This window comes from Bos javanicus, chromosome 15 (genome assembly GCF_032452875.1).
Source record: "Bos javanicus breed banteng chromosome 15, ARS-OSU_banteng_1.0, whole genome shotgun sequence".
In the NCBI taxonomy this organism is placed as follows: domain Eukaryota; kingdom Metazoa; phylum Chordata; class Mammalia; order Artiodactyla; family Bovidae; genus Bos; species Bos javanicus.
Window position 1 is genome coordinate 51,892,696 of NC_083882.1, and position 17,151 is coordinate 51,909,846.

At 44.5% G+C, this 17,151-nt stretch overlaps 1 protein-coding gene across 9 annotated transcripts in view; it reads right to left on the reverse strand.

The window, feature by feature from the left end:
- Positions 1-17,151, reverse strand: part of NUMA1 (nuclear mitotic apparatus protein 1) — a 72,044-nt gene that overhangs the window by 34,725 nt on the left and 20,168 nt on the right. Inside the window, exon 1 of one of the 9 annotated variants that reach the window (XM_061380691.1) lies at positions 2,096-2,394. The exons of 4 other annotated variants lie outside the window; for them this stretch is intronic. The gene's annotated coding sequence lies outside the window, so the exon portion shown is untranslated. Of the gene's footprint in view, positions 1-902; positions 998-1,261; positions 1,596-1,747; positions 1,880-2,095; positions 2,395-17,151 lie in introns of those variants that run through there. 4 more of the 9 variants (XM_061380690.1, XM_061380696.1, XM_061380688.1 and 1 more) reach the window with 4 other exon arrangements.

A 17,151-nucleotide genomic window follows, 5' to 3' on the forward strand; every position in this document is an offset into this window, starting at 1 on the left:
CTGTGTGACCCACTGCTTTTCTACCATGGGTTCCGAAGGCCCACAACTCACGAGAGAAATGGCTGTCCCAACTCTGTGCCCATGCAAGATTTACCACTACTTACCTAGACAGCCTGCCTGCTTGTGATCTCCAAACGTCTTTCTAAAAGGATATCCCCACATCCAGAGTGAACACCCTAATCTTGAGGGTGCTCCTTTCCTCTAACAGGAGAGGAGGCACACTCAGGCAAGCACCCAGACCTAATCTGCTGGGTTACTCCAGAGTGACCCAGCAAAGGCCAATTCATGTCACCACTGGCTCACAGGTCATAAAGAACAGGATAGGAAATATCCTGCTGGTGCAGCCCTGGCTAGGAGGAGGTAAAAAGCCCAAGAACCAGCAGCTCTAAGAGAAGCCAATGAGGGGAAAACACAGTCCTCTTCAACCCCTGAGGAGTTCTGAGCAGGAGGTCCTGTCCAACTCCAAAGAGTTTCTCTGCACTCCTGAGGTCAGGGCAAACCAGTGGTGCTGGCTGTACTCCCAAGCCCTCGAAGGGGCTCACTCTGGACTCAGGCCTCCCCCTCTGCACGAAGACCAGCCCCTCTGTGTAGCCTAGAATTTGGCCCAGTGTCCCGGTGAGGAACACGCGAAGGACTGCAAGGGAAACCAAGGTTTCCCTGGTTTCTTCAAAGTGGCTTACTAGTATCTGCCCTTCCCCCTATGCTCTGTAGGGTCCACATCAGAAAGATGTGGGCACAAGGGCTGCAATCAAGAACCAGATCTGGGGCCTACAGCCCGACACTACACACACACCCCGACTCCAGCAGCTTATCAGCACCTGCCCCCACTGCTATATCAACACCCCCTGGTCTCTACCAGCGGACAAAATGAACCTTTTCACTCCCCACCGTTGTGTACACACCCAGGCCTCATTCGGGAATAGACGCTCTCCCGAGCTGTCTACAGCTCAACGTGCAGGCGCACACGCTTTCTCCCTCCGAACAAAAACACGCTGACATCTACGCGAGGGGGAAAGAAAGCGACCCTTTGCTCTAAAAGGCGCCAACTCCCGGATGTTGGCAAGCTCTGCTCCCAGCGCCTGTTTCTGAGTGTTTATTTGCTCTCCCTCTCCTCTCCCTCCCCTTCAAGGATGGCGCAGGAAAGGGAGGTGAGGGGGGAGAGTCCACCGCACCCCCTCCTCCATGTTTGAACAAAACCCCAGAGAAACAGTGAGGGAGAAAAAGTCTCAGTGCAGGGGGGGGAAGGGGAGGGGGGCCTTACCAGACTCCCAAAGCCACACGGATCTAGAGGTTTTAATCCACCATTAGCATTTAAATCTTGAAAGGAGAGGAGGAAGTGGGGAGGGGGGGTCTAGTGGAAAGTAACCCCCCACACACAAAAGAAAAGTTGTTGGTTTTCTTCTCAGTCAGCCTGGCAGGAGCGATCTTCCTGGCTGACAGCCAGAAGTGCGTCACAGCCAGGAGTCTGCTTTCTTTAAAGGCGCAGCGAGCTTCCGCGAGCGGGGAGCAGGGCACTCTCCGCGAGGGGGGAGGGGCGGCAGTCGGGGGCCCGGAGGAGGGGTCCCCGGCGCGCCCGAGCGGGAGCTGCCGAAGCCGGCCGCAAACAAGAGCCCAGGACGCGCGGGGTGGGGGCGGCGGGGGGAGGAGCCGGCAGACAAAAATACTGAACTGCGACAGTGGCGAGCGCCAAAGCAAACTGTGGCATAAACACAACGAAACGCATCTCACAGAGGCCTGCCTGACAAACCTGATAGCCCCGGACACTCCCCCTTCGCGCTCTTAAGACGGCAGTGACAGCCCGTCCATCTCTGGCCAGCCGCTGCAGAGTAGGCCGCGGGCTGCCCCGCGGGTTAGATCAGCCCTGCCTGGAGGAGAGCAGGGCAGGGAGGAAGACCCGGGAACAGAGGCTTTAGAGAGCGCACGGGACGCAGGCCCTCGGAAACAAGGGGCGGCTTCCTGCCGGCCCCGGGGCGGGTCGCGTCTCTAAGCACACACGCCGCTCGCTCGCACACAAAGCGCCGGCCTCCGTCCGCGGGCGCCGCCTGCCCCGGGACATGGCCGCCCCGTTCCCCGAGGGAACCTCTCCAGCCCGTACCTTCTGCGTGGCTAGGCCGGGCTGCTGCGCCGCGCCCGCTCCTCCCCCTCGGCCACCCAAACTAGGTGCCCGGGCCCACGGCGGCCCTGGAGCGCGGGCCTGCGCTGTCCTGTCCGGGTGACTGCGCGCTATTGTCGGCTGCGGAATGGCCGCCAAAACCCCAGCTGTGCTGCCAGAACCTAATCCCCTGTTCCGCCGAGCACTGGTGGGGAGGGGCTGAGGGGCCGAGTCTCGGGACCTCGGGCGGCAGGCAGGAGCCCCTCAGCAGACACAGGCACTGGGACCCGTCGGCAGAGTCTGCTCCCGCCTCCCCGCCAGGGCCGAAAAGAAAAGATGTCTGACGCTCATAAAACAAAACCACAGTGTTTCCACCCCCCAAACAATGACCCTCACCGATCACAAGAGAAACCCACCGGCCATCAGGAAGCCCCTCATCTTATCTGCACTTACACCACAAACATTTATTAAGCACCTACTATGCAAAAGGTACTGCTAGAGGACACTCTAGAGAGCATAGTCGTGTCCCACTCTTTGCCACCCCATGGACTGTGTAGCCCGCCAGGCTTCTCTGTCCATGGGATTTTCCAGGCAAGAATACTGGAGTGGGTTGCCATTCTCTTCTCCACAGGATCTTCTCAACCCAGGGATCAAACCTGAGTCTCCTGCATTGCACGCAGATTTTTTACCCTCCGAGCCACTAGGGAAGCCCAGAGAGCACACAAAGAAGAATTACACCAAGCATCTGTACTAAGGTAGGTTATAATTCCACAGGAGATAAGCAGTGTGACTTGAAATTATATTTCAAGACAGCATGTGCTAATTTTCACAAAAAAAGACACAAAAATTCTAACCAGTTGAGAGTAGGGAAGGACTATAAAAACTAAGTGATATTTTAATCTGGCTCTTAAAACACATAGGTAGAACTTGCCCACATAGAAATGGAGAGAGAAGTAAGGAAGAAGGAAAGCAGAAAGATGTGGACATAGTGGAGGAACAAACTTGAAGGGAGAACTGGGGTAAGATTTGGAAAATTCTGAACTTCAAGAAATGGAACAAAGATTTAGATATTTATTTTATCGTTTGTTTCTAGCACAGAGATGTGGTGTGATAAGAAGTGTACTTTGAGAAATTATTCTGGTATATAAATGAATGAGACTAGCAGCAGGGAAGCAGGTCAGAAGGCTGCCATAACAGACAGGAGACAGGCAATGGGTGGGGAGGTTGAAGGTAAGAGAGTGGAAAGGGCAATGACAGACACAGTGGGGACAGGATGAAGGGAAGGGAATGACTGAAAGCTGAGGGAGGAATTGTAAAGAACAAAGTGTGAGGGGTGGGAGGGAGGACAGAGAAGCCATATACAGAATTAAAATAAGTGTAGAAATGCTAGGGATCACATTATTAATAGAACAAGAAAGAAAACAAGGTGCAATAAATAGCAGCTAATGCTTACTGTGTGCAGACTATGTGCCAAGCACTGTTCTGCTGGTCTCCTGTGCATTAATTGTGTTAAACTCATTAATCTGAAAAACTCCCCTCAAAGAGTAGATACTATTATCACTCACCTGTACAGTGAGTAAACTGAGCCACAGAGATAAAATAATTTGCCCCAGATCACACAGCTTGTGAATCGCAGGACACTGAGTCTCAATTCTCCTATTTGTAAAACAAGGATAGATACTTATTTTGTAAGATTGTGATGAAGATTCAATAACATCTATAAAATGCCCAACACACTTCTTGTGCTTAGTCGCTCAGTAGTGTCCGACTCTTTGCAACTGGAAAGAAAAGATGTCTGATGCTCATAAAACAAAACCACAGAGTTTCCACCCACCAAACAGTGACCCTCACCAATCATGAGAGAAACCCATGGGTCACTGGGAAGCCCCTCATCTTACCTGCACTTACACCACACACATTTATTAAGCAACTACTACTTTGCCAACAAAGGTCCGTCTAGTCAAGGCTATGGTTTTTCCAGTAGTCACGTATGGATGTGAGAGTTGGACTGTGAAGAAAGCTGAGCACCAAAGAATTGATGCTTTTGAACTGTGGTGTTGGAAAAGACTCTTGAGAGTCCCTTGGACTGCAAGGAGATCCAACCAGTCCATTCTAAAGGAGATCAGTCCTGGGTGTTCTTTGAAAGGAATGATGCTAAGGCTGAAACTCCAGTACTTTGGCCACCTCATGCAAAGAGTTGACTCATTGGAAAAGACTCTGATGCTGGGAGGGATTGGGGGCAGGAGGAGAAGGGGACGACAAGAGGATGAGATGGCTGGATGGCATCACCAACTCGATGGACATGAGTTTGAGTGAACTCCAGGAGTTGGTGATGGACAGGGAGGCCTGGCATGCTGCAATTCGTGGGGCCGCAAAGAGTCGGACACGACTGAGCAACTGAACTGAACTATGCAAAAGGTGCTGCTAGAGGACACTCCAGAGAGCATACGTACTCAGTTGTGTCCAACTCTTTGCGACCCCATGGACTGTAGCCCACCAGGCTCCTCCATCCATGGGGATTCTCCAGGCAAGAATACCGAAGTGGGTTGCCATGCCCTCCACCAAGGGATGTTCCCAACCCAGGGATCAAACCCAGGTCTCCTGCTTTGTGGATTCTTTACCATCTGAGGCACCAGGGAAGCCCAAGAATACTGGAGTGGGTAGCCTATCCCTTCTCCAGGGGATCTTCTTGACTCAGGAATCGAACCGGGGTCTCCTGCATTGCAGGCAGATTCTTTACCAGCTCAGCTACCAGGGAACCCAGCACACTGACTAGCAAGTAAGGCACAGGGTGGTACTTAAAGGTCAATTCCTACTTACGGGTTTTGGCCCCTTTTCACCAAGATGTCCAAGCAGAAGTTCACTCACCATTTGTCAGGGAAGCTAGTGGGGTGCTTCTCCCTGAAAGAGACTAGGTCCCCAGCCAGGATGCTTGCTTTCCTTCCATCAGTATGCTTCTATGGATTTTACTTTATCAACACCCCGATTACTGGTTATCTTGTGATGGGGTTAGATTGTAGGGGACTTTCTACACTGGGTTTCTTTTTATGTTTGAGTTTATTTTTAATAACCATGTATTACACTGGTGATCAGAAAAATGTGTCTACATACTGCATTTGTCATTTGTATTCCCTTGACTATATATGCAGGGAAGTCTTGTTTTCACATCTAGAATGTAAATTCCTCAAGGGCATAACCATCTATGATACCCCATAGTACCTAGGGCTCCTTGAATCTGTTCCACGGAACTACATCTGGATGGAAGGCTTCTGGCCTTTTCAACCTTCTGGCCAAATTCAACCTTCTGGCCACCAGAGAACGACTGTGCTGAGTAGTGGGGGTGTTCTGGAAGGGGTCAAAACAAGGCCCATTGCTGCAGAGACCTCCATGGTCCCACTCCTTCTCCTGGGCAGACCCTGTATCCTATTCCCATCGTATCACTTGCAGTCTGTGGTTAGCAATTGCTCTTGGTATTCAAATATGCACCAGGAAAGTAAAGGCAAAGCAAAAACCAAAGCTTTTATAGAAAAGCAAAGAGGCAAACATGATTTAATGACTGGCATGATCAATACTCCAGAAAAGGTCTGAGGTGAAAATAGGAGGCAGGCCTCCTAAAATCACCATTGCCACATCTGGCACTGTGTCAGCTCTGAAGCGCCCCAGCACACGAAAGGATTGATACTGAGTCTCAAAAGAATACAAGAAGTCCTCCTCCCGCTCTCCCTTGGCTTTAAACTCAAGACAACAGCTTCCAGCTGTGCGGCCTCAGAGGCGCTGAACTCTCCTCTGGAACCTCTCCACCGCAGCTGCCAAGCTTCTGGGCCTGCTCTTCAGGACAGCCCAAGGAGCTGGGCCAGTTTCCCTGGCCTCTCCCTCCCCCACCACAGAGCGCCACTCCCCTCCCTTCCCCGGCCCTCCCCTCCCCTCCCAGGGCAGCCGGCCAGAAGAACCTCCCCACCCCTCCTCCCAGCCTAGCCAGGCAGTCAGCCGGCCATGGCTACTGCTGGATTCCACAGCCCCTGCTCACAGTCCCCGAAAGATTGCGATAAGAGTGGTAAAACCATTTTTAAAAGAAAGAGAAGGAGGGGAAGAAAACGACACCTAACACAAAATCTGAAAGGCTTCAGGTAGAGGTTGGAGGCGTTGGGGATGGGCGCAGAACGCACAAGGTGTTTTCAAGGCATCTGGTATATTATATCTCCTGAATTGAGTGGTATATGGTGTATGGGTATTTATTATTCTTGTTTAAGATATAAACATTATGATTTTTTAAAGTGTATTATCATTTTTACAAGTTTAAACTGAAGAAAGGAAGGGAGCTTTTCCCTGAGATGGTTCAGGAATGAGTGGTTCTTAATACGAACCATTTGCCTGGCATTCACAGTCCTGTGGGACCCGGCCCAGGTCTTACCTTCCACAGTCACTGCCCTTACCCAAACCCTCCACCCTGCCAGACTGGTCTTCGCACTGTCTTCTGAGGTCCCTCTGAACCTCACACCTCAGCCTACCAGCCTGGGAGGGAAGCTTTCACCACAGAAAGCTACAGGCTAAAGCCTAATGAGAGCCTCTCTCTCAGTCCCTACAGGCCCTCCCACAAGGAATGTTGGCAGGAGAAATGCTTATGGATCCACTACCCTATGCAATGCCTTCTAAGTCCTTCCTCTGCCACCTGATGTCCCAGCATAATAAATACCTAAAGACTATCATTACTGTTGTTGCTGTCACTGTTGTAATTAATAGCTAGCATTTAATGAGCACTTGGTATATGCCAGACACTATGCGAAACACTTCTTAGCTTTACTGTGTTTAATCCTCACAATAACCCGGTAACACAATGACCCAAAACACTATGATTATCCCTATTTTACCAAAATGGAAAACTGAGAATGGCTACATAACTTGCTGAAGGTCACAAAGAATAAGTGCTGGAGGTAAAATCTGAACCCAATTTGAGCCCAGATCCCATCCTCTTACATGGTCCTTTTATCTAATTCTCAGGAAGTCTTAAGGTAGGTTTTATTTCTAAAGATGACAAAATCTGAGACTCAGAAATTAAGTGACTTGGTCACCTGAGTAGTGAGTTGTCTATCTGGTCTCTAGACCATTCTCTGCTGCTCTCAAATCACTGAATAAAAAAAAGGCAGCAGCACATCCTCAGTGGCTCAAAGAAGCCTCGCACCTGTACCTCCTCCCCAAAATCAACTGTTTAATCAAAAACATTCAACAGTTCCAAGTTCCAAGATAACCCCTAAAGGGACTTCCCTGTGGTCCAGTGTCTAAGACTCCACACTCCCAGTGCAGGGGACCCAGGCTCAATCCCTGTCAGGGAACTAGAGCCCCCATGCTGCAACCAAGAGTTTTCATGCCACAGCAGAGATCGAGGATCCCGTGTGCCACAGCTAACCCCTGGCACAGCCAAATAAATAAAGCATTTTTAAGTAATCACTAAAGTTTTTTTCTGAAGATGCAAGAGCTTTATAAACATTAAAGGGCCAAAACTCTTCTGAATCAGCAAGCACAGAAGAGAAGTCTTCTCCTAGAAGAGATGTTGGACATATCTAAAGGGTGAGAAGCCATGGAGAAAGAAGGCTGGAGGAAATACCATTGGCTGGAGGGAAGGACAATATTTCAGAACCCTGACCTGGAGCTTATTTACCAGGCCTTATTCTCCCTCTCCAGAGGGTAGGGGCTAAGTAATGAGGCAGTGTTGGCAAGCCTGAGCTTCCTGGGGAGAAAAGCAGAGGGCATATCAAAACCCAGAGAGGATTCATTATGACATCCAAGAGGCTCTATTCACTTCTCCCTCAAGGAGGTCTTTCTGCAAAACACCTAAGAACCTGTTCACCCTGTTTCCTTGTCACAGAGGAGCAAACGGCTCTGTCCCTACAGGCAACATGTCTAGCATAGTGTTTGCTCACAAGCACAGAACTGATGATGAGAAAGGTCAAAGAAACAAAAGGAACAGTTTTAATGTAAAGATTTGCAACTCCTGGAGACAGCCTTGCCAGTAATAGAAAACACACTAGGTTTGGTGTTGGAAGTGACTGGAGGGAAATTCTGCATCAGCCACAGACTGTACTTGTGGCTTTCAAGCAAGGCACTTGCCCTAACTTGGGCCTCAGGAAAAGGTGAGGGTCAGATCATATCTAAAGGTATCTCCAAAAATTTCCCATGATTCTTTCTCCAGGACACCATTCTCAACAACAAGAATCTTGTAATAAAATGAATTTCCTCAGTACCTGGTCAAAAACCTCACCAGTTAGGGCTTCCTTCTCCCCCAAATAGCAAGTCCACTAGAAACAGGCACTTTGTCTGTCACCCTACTGGGTCCCATGCCCAAAGCGAGGCACTCAAGGGTGTTTCATTAATCCTGATGAGAGGAGGAGGTCCTCAAAAACTGGTAGTTCCAACTTGTATGGGGTACAATGAAAAGTAATAGGAGCCATACTTGGCATTTACAAGGTTTCATAAATAAAAGCCACAGAGAAAGTGCAATTTATGATTACATTGATCTCAACACCCTAAAGAAAACCAGCTTTCTATACCCGGCCAACAAATCACAGAACCTCAAGGATGAAAGAGCCCTTAATGGTCTTCTAGTCCCCCGTTAGATCAACACTGGAATACATGTGACAGCTCTGCTGAATATTTCCTATCTTCTGCCCAAGAGAAATTTTACAGCTTATTTGTAAAAGCTTATTTGCTTATGCCTGAGCAAGGACTGCCAATTCAAGACAACTTGTAATTTCAGAACATGAGCTGGGAGAGCATGATACTGCCCAGGATCTGGTCTGTTTCAAATCAGCTTTAAGTAGCCATAAAACTCAGAGGACATCTCTCTCTTTTCTCTTCTCTCCCATCCTCTCTCTGTCTTCCTCTTCCTCTCTTTCATATCTCCACCTCTCACTCAGCACTGAAACCTCTGTCTTTCTGGTTCAAATCCACTTCTTCTACCACACCAGGATGATTTTAACCACTGACAGAAATGAACAAAAACATATTAATAGGGATTAGATTTCTCAGTGGGGTGCCAGATAACTCAAGAACCAAACCTGTCAATATGTTACTAATAAGTAAAATAAATGGATCTAGTGTCTAACATGGTCATGATAAAAAATTTAAACAATTGAAAAACCCTAACATTTTAACAGATTTCAAAGATTTAAAGAAGGCTACGTCTCATGTCTCAATTAACCCCCCTAAACTTAGAACCCTAAAAGGCAAGTATGTTTATTAACATTTTTATAACTAGGACCCTAGGCTTCAAAAAAGAAGGCAATACCTGCCCTCAGGGTCAACCACCAAGGCTGCAGAACCAGAATTCATCTTCTAAATCCATGGCTCTCTCCAGTCCAACTAAGCTACATCCTATATACCTTTCCCATCAGCACAGCTTTTTATTCATTCAAAGCACTTTTGAATTCCCTGTTCAAACTGTTTCTACTACAGCTTGTGAAGTGGCAGAGCTGGAATGATTTTCTCCATCTTTAAAGACATTAAACACCATTTGACAAAATAACATTCCATATATCTGGCGTCACTGAGAAGTACAGAATCCCCAACAAGCAGTTTTTCTAAAAACTGAAATCTCCCTTTAGGACCAAACCCCTTTTGAAAAAAACTATTCACGATACAAAGTCCCCAAAATGCCTAAGATATGTTACTCTTAGAGTTAATGAAATTTAATCAGAGACATTCAACTATAAACATGAAACAACCAACCTAGAAATACTGTGTTCAGATGAATGAGATGGGCTCAGAATCCTGTGAAGAGACATACCTATAACTCACCTAAACATGAGCCCAAAGGACAAGGCCTTGGGTAGTGCTGAACAGAAGGTGAGAGAATACTGGAAAGCGCAGTGGAGACCAGGAGTGACTTACTAAAGGAGCAGTGTGCGGCACTGAAGGATTCTGAGTAGGAGGATGGCATATGTGTTATGTGCTGTGGAAAGGATGGATCTGGCAGGACACTGAGTCCAGAGGCAGATAAAGCAGAAGTAAAACTGCTGCTCTCAGGCAAGGGCAGTAGGAACTTTAAAAAGGTATATTTAAAAGGCACTGTGGAATAGGCTCCAAGATCTTAGGAAACAGGAGTATGGGAACGGTGAGGAGCAGTAAAGACCTCTAGGATTCTCACTTTGGTGAAAGACTTCAGAAGAGGAACACAGGAGGAGCTACTGTTTTACAGGCCCTGTGAGGGACAGATTAACTCAGGAAGGCATGATGAGGAAAGCTTTACCGAGGAAGTGGCATTGAAGCTGGGTACTTAAAGTACGAGTAGGATGAGTACGGTTTCACCAAAAGAGAAGTTAAAGAAAAAAAAAAAAAGCATTCTAGCAGGGAGAACAGCATGTGCAAAGACAGAGCTTATTACATCTGAGCCATGGCGTGCAGTTTTAGGAAGGTGTAGCAGATGGTGAGGCTAAGGAGCATTAAACCATGAGGTACTGACATCACACTAAGGAATTCAGAAGTTATCCTGGAGGTGATGGGAAACAATCAAGGTTTCTGAAGGGAAGAAGTAAAGGGGAGTAACACAGATCAGACCTATGTTCCCGGCTGTATAAAGTACAGGCTAGAATGGTGAGAAACAGAAGGAAGGCAATATAGCATAACGGTTAAGAGCATGGAGTCTGGAGTTAGACAGGCTAATTACAACACTGGCTCTAGGGACGTCCCTGGTGGTACAGTAGATTAAAAAGTCCACCTGCCAATGCAGGGAACACTGGTTCAATTCCTGGTCAGAGAAGATTCCATGTGCTATGGAATAACTGAGCCCATGCACCACCACTACTGAGCCCAAGCTCTAGAAACTTCGAGCCGCAACTACTGAGCCTGTGAGCCACAACCACTGAAATCCTCGTGCTCTAGGGCCTGTGCTCCGCAACAAGAGAAGCCACCACAATGAGAACCCCATGCAACAAAGAGTAACCCTCGATCACCGCAACTAGAGAGCCCCCACATGCAACAACAAATACCCAGCACGGCCAAAAAAGCTGGAGCCAAATTAAAAAAAAAAAAATCCTGGCTCTAGGACTTTAATAACTGCAAGCTTCCCCATCTGTAAAATGGGAGTAAGAATACTTTCTCAGAGGGTGATATAGGGAATTTACAAGATAGTATGTGTGAAGAAAGTGCTTAGCACAGTACCCAGCAGAAAGGTTGAAAGTTTATTAGTAAAAAGTTACTGAAGTTCATTAGTAAAAAGTTACTTCTGTGTGTGGTCTAGTGTTGTGCAGGCTCTTCCTCCTACCCAAAGCTTTCTCTTCCTGTTCACATGATTAATTCTAACTTACTCTTCTTGCATGATTGTATGCTAAGTTGCTTCAGTCATGTCCAACTCTGTGGGACCCTATGGACTAGAGCCTGCAGGCTCCTCTGTCCTCGGATTCCCCAGGCAAGAATACTGCAGTGAGTTGCCATGCCCTCCTCCAGGGGATCTTCCCCACCCAGGGACCTAAGCCAAGTCTCTTAAGTCTCCTGTGTTAGCAGGCAGGTTCTTTACCACTAGGGCCACCTGGGAAGCCCCAACTTATCCTTCCTATCTTTGCTCAAATGCCACGTCTCCATGTAAAATCTCCCTAACCACCTGGATTAGGTCAGGCACAGCATCATATTCTTTTCCTTTATAGCTCTCATAGTCTCTAGTTATATCTTTCTATATTTCATTCTCTTTTTTCTACTACTGTAAGCTCCATGAAAACACATACCATGTGCTCACCACCGAATTCCTGGAACTGAGTAAAGTGCATCGCACCTGATAGGCATTTACAGAATTAATGAAAGGTTTCAAATTACATTTTTAAAATGAACTGTTTATAAGATGCAATCTTTATATAGGTTAGAGATATCAATTTGGGTCACATTTGGAACACTGTGACTATAATCAGAAGTGGGTCTGTGGTGGGATCATGCTTGCCCTGTTGGGCCTGTAAAGGAGTGGTATATTCATTTGCTATTGAAATCAGCTAATCTGAGGCCAAAGCCTCTGCCTTACACAACTCTAGGAGGCACCAGCATTGAGAGGAAATGAGAGAAAAATGGAAGAAATTCCACATCTTTGGGGATTCTATTTAGGTCCTCTACTCCTCTATATTATTTCCATTTTGGAGCATTTAACAGAAACTAGTGACTATACCAAATGTCAACAACAACAAAAAAGGAGATAATACTGGTAGATAAGAGAATGGATTTGGGATCAAACAAACTTCTTCATTTCTCTTCTTACTTGAGGTTCACATCATCTCCTGCTTGGATACCTCCCTCACCAAAACCAACTAGCAGTTGTGTTTGGCTTTTCATCACTGACAGTATTTTCCATCTACAAAATATTTCATGTGATCTCACAACAGTTCTGTGAGGTAGACGTTATTGTTTTCATTTTATCAAAAAGAAATGAGGTTCAGAAAAGTATCTCCCCTAAGGTTCCACAACGAAAGAGCGATAGGACCACGATGCAACTCTGATGTTCTGGCTCCAGACTTGGAGCCCTTTCCAGCAGACTCACCCAAGAGAACCATGAGCTATCCTGACATATACTTTCACTCCTTTTAAAAAGAAAACCGCATGGGGACAATGACTGGAAGGGTGGGTGTGCTGGGTGCTGCTCCTGTTCTTGATGTAGCACCAGTTACACAGATGTGCTCACTTTCTGCAAACTTCAGGAACTATATACTTTACAAGCTGTTCTACGTGTGTTACACTGTAAAAAGTAAATACCAGGCAAAACTACAACAGACTAATCAAAATTCAGAAGCATTACGTTGGATGCCTCAGAACTACATGTATATTTTCCTGACTTCTCAAGCAGCAGCTACATATAGGACACCTACCAGTTAATTAAGTACAAAATCCTTGCACACTCAAATACCATATCCACCCACCTGCTTCTCCCTACCCAGAACGACCAGGTGATATGAGTGAATCTGTTGGGATCAGGAGCAAGGGAAGCCCAGAAAGGAAAAAAGGCACTGAAAAGTAGAACTATCCTGTATCTTCAATGATAAGATATCTCAATTTTAGAGATAATAAAAATGTGAAAAAATAGCCAGTGCCAATTATAAAATGCATTTTAATTTCAGACTGTTAAAATGTAACAAAAACAAAAGGCATTTAAAAGTAAATGAAATACAATCTAAAATCTCAAGAGGTGTTGCAATTGTAGAACTGTAGGACCCTAAACCTGTGGAATGTCAGGCCTAGAAAGGACCTTGGAGACCACTGTCTCCTGGTACAAGCTCTTCATTTTACAGATGAAAAGACTGAGGCCCTTGTTTAACAGTTGTTAAATGACCTTATTAAATTAAAGCTCACACATAAGAAAGTTTAGAACTACAACTACAAAGTTGGTTCCCTTACTCCTGTGTTCTCTTTCTACTACCCAGATACTAAACCCAAGGGATTTACATGATAACTCTATTTTTACTTTCATAATTCTTTACTTCATTAACTCACTAAAAAAAATTTAAAGTACCTCTTAGAAATCAATTAAGATGAAAAACTATTTAGGAAACTTCATTTTTTACTCAGGAAGTTTATCTTCCTTGTTCTGTAAAACTAATGAAGCAATACAAAGTTAGATAAAAACAAAATTAGCCTCCCATAATCTCTCAGCCTCCAAGTCCTCCCATAAGATAAGAAACATTAGGGACTTCCATGGCAGTCCAATAGTTAGGACTCCATGCTTCCACTGCGGGGGGTGGGGGAGGTGGGTTCCACCTCCAGTTAGGGAACTAAGATCCCACATGCCGTGCAGCGTGGCCAAAAATTAAGTTAAATGTACAACTTGCAGGCATTCAGTTCCTAGGCTTGTGTATAGATCACCATAATTTTAAAAAAAGAAATGTTATCAGATTTTTCCAGGCCCCCAAAATCATAAGCACAAGTATATTTTTTATATTTTAAGAGGATTTTTTAATTGTTCTCTATTTTTCAAAAACTAGGTTTACATATTAACACTGCTCTGCAACTTTTCTCACTTAATAATTGATTATGAACATCCCAAGGGTCAGTAAATTTAATTCTAACTCATACTTTAAAAAAACTGTATAATAACAGTGCATATAAAAGATATACCATAATGTGTTCACATATTTTCCTATTGATGGACGTGGATATTTCCCGTGTTAGATTTCAAACAGTGCTATAATGAATATCCCTGTACGTATTTCTTTTCACACACGTTCCTTGTTGTCCCAAACATGACTGCTTTTTTTCCTATCAACATCCATGCTTTACACGCTCACTGAATTCCTCTCTGGGCCCTGTGTGATAACCAAGAATAAAGCAATTTGGAGAGTGTCAAGACAAGACATACGATAGTGACTGTTGGTGAATCAGAATTGGCCTGTCTGGCTGCCTCTCCCAGCCGCCTGTGCACAGTGGACTCCCAGGCCCTCGCACATGCGCTCCTTGCTCTCAGCCCAGCAGCTGCTTCCAGCTCAACTGACGTGGGCAGAGCTGGCTTGGTGAATTAATTCTACTGTGTCACACTCCCGGCCCACCAGCTATCCAAACAAGTGGGAAGGAGGGAGAATACATTATCACCATGAAATAATATAATAAAGAAGTACAGAGAGTAAAATGCAAAACACCCCATTTGTCAAACTTTTAACCTATGTTTGCCAATGGCAGTCCCTTCCTCAGAAGTACCACTGTTGGAAGTTTGTTGTATAACCTTTCAGACTTTTCCTAAGCATGCACACACATGCACATATGTATGGATACACAATGTGTGTGTATTTAGACAAAGTGTGCGTGTGTTTGGTCTACCTACCTACAGTCATACTGTATAATTTGTATTATGAAAGAATGCTACAGCGATAAATAGTGAACCTTTTTACATACAAGCTAATATTTCTCTAGGATATGTACCAATAATTGGAACTGATGAAGTCTGTGCGTGTTAGACGGAGAAGGCAATGGCACCCCACTCCAGTACTCTTGCCTGGAAGATCCCATGGACGGAGGAGCCTGGTAGGCTGCAGTCCATGGGGTCGCTAAGAGTTGGGCACGACTGAGCGCCTTCACTTTCACTTTTTCACTTTCATGCATTGGAGAAGGAAATGGCAACCCACTCCAGTATTCTTGCCTGGAGAATCCCAGGGACAGAGGAGCCTGGTGGGCTGCCGTCTATGGGGTCGCACAGAGTCTGACACAACTGAAGCGACTTAGCAGCAGCAGCGCAGCATACTACAAGGGAAGCCCATTAATATGTATTAAATTATATAATTTAATATAATAATGGAAAGATAACAATCTAGGATTTTAATTGAGAAACTAATGATTAAAAAGGAACAGCACATTTTCTTATGTAAGTAATCAGGCATTCTTTAAATGATTCTCTGGAAAGAAATTTGGCAATACATATCAAGAACCTAAAAAATGTTCATATTCAAACATGCTAAGTGAAATAAACTAGACAAAAAGGGATAAAAATGGTATGATCCCATTTATGAGGTACCTAGAATGGGCAAGTTCATAGAGATAGAAAGTAGAACAGAAGTTACCAGGGAGTGGGAGAGGAAGGAATGGGAACTATTGTTCAATGGGTACAGAGAATCTGTCTGGGATGCTAAAATGTCCTGGAAATGAATAGCAGTGATGATTGCACAACACTGTAAATACACTTAATGCCACTAAATTGTACTCCTAATTATAAATTTAACATGTTAAAATGGTAAATTTTGTTATGCATATTTTACCAAAAAATTTTAAAGTGAGACTGCTAAAAAAAAAAGTTTGGTGTTCTTTGATCAAATAATTCCATTCACAGCAATAAAAGTTTAGAAAATTATCTGAAATATAAATACATATATAGGTACTAATATAATTATTTAACATTATGAAAAACTGGAGAAAAACTAAATATCTAACAATAACTCAAGTAAATTAAGATACATGCATATGAGCCTTATGCAGTCATTAAAAATATTTTAAATAATTTTAATGACACAAGGAATGTTGAATTTTAAAAGCAGCATATATAGTGTTAGTGGGTACGACCATTTATTTTTTAAACTACATATACAGATGTGTATGTGATACATACACACACATCTGCACACTTGTGAGTATGAACGTGCATGTGTATATTTATAAGGAAACAGGTCAAATAATGTTTATTTCTGATTTGTCGAATTATGGATCTCTCTTACTCTCCCTTAAAAATCTTATTTTTCAAGTTTTCTAAACTGTACCATGACATACAATCAGGAAAATTTAATTTCACATTATTTGACCCAGTAATTCACTTGCAGATATAAATCATAATAACAAAAAATACTGACCAAAACTTATGCATAATAATGTTCATGCAAAGATACAAAAGAAATTACTAATAAATTATAAAGTAATAAAAACTATTAATAAGTCATTGTTACCTCTGTAGAGTAAGATTAGGATAAAGGGTGAAGTGCAAGGGACTTACTTATTATGTATATTACTTTTATAATTTGTATCAAAGTATTACAGTATTGTTTAAAATAGAAAAAACTGAAAGCACTATAAAAATCCTATATGATTAATGGATAAATAAGATGTGATACATATATACAATGGAATATTACTTAGCCATAAAAAGGCTGGAAAAAATTGGGTTCTTTTTGGAGATGTGGATGGACCTAGAGTTTGTCATACAGAGTGTTTGTCATACAGAGTGTTAAGTCAGAAAGAGAAAAACAATTATGGTATATTAAGGATACATGTAGAATCTAGAAAAAATGGTGCACATAAACCAATTTACAGGGCAGGAATAGAGACAGAGACATAGAGAATGAACATGTGGACATGGAGGGCGAAGGGGAAGGTGGGGCAAATTAGGAGATCAGGATTGAAATATATATACTACCATGTGTAAAATAGCTAGCTAGTGGGAAGCCGCTGTATAGCACTGGACCTGCAATGCAGGAGACCTGAGTTCGATCCCTGGGTCAGGAAGATCCCCTGGAGAAGGAAATGGCAACCCACTCCAGTAATCTTGCCGGGAGAATTTCGTAGACAGAGGGGCCTTGTGGGGTACAGTCCATGGTCTCAAAGAGTGAGACACAACTAAGCAA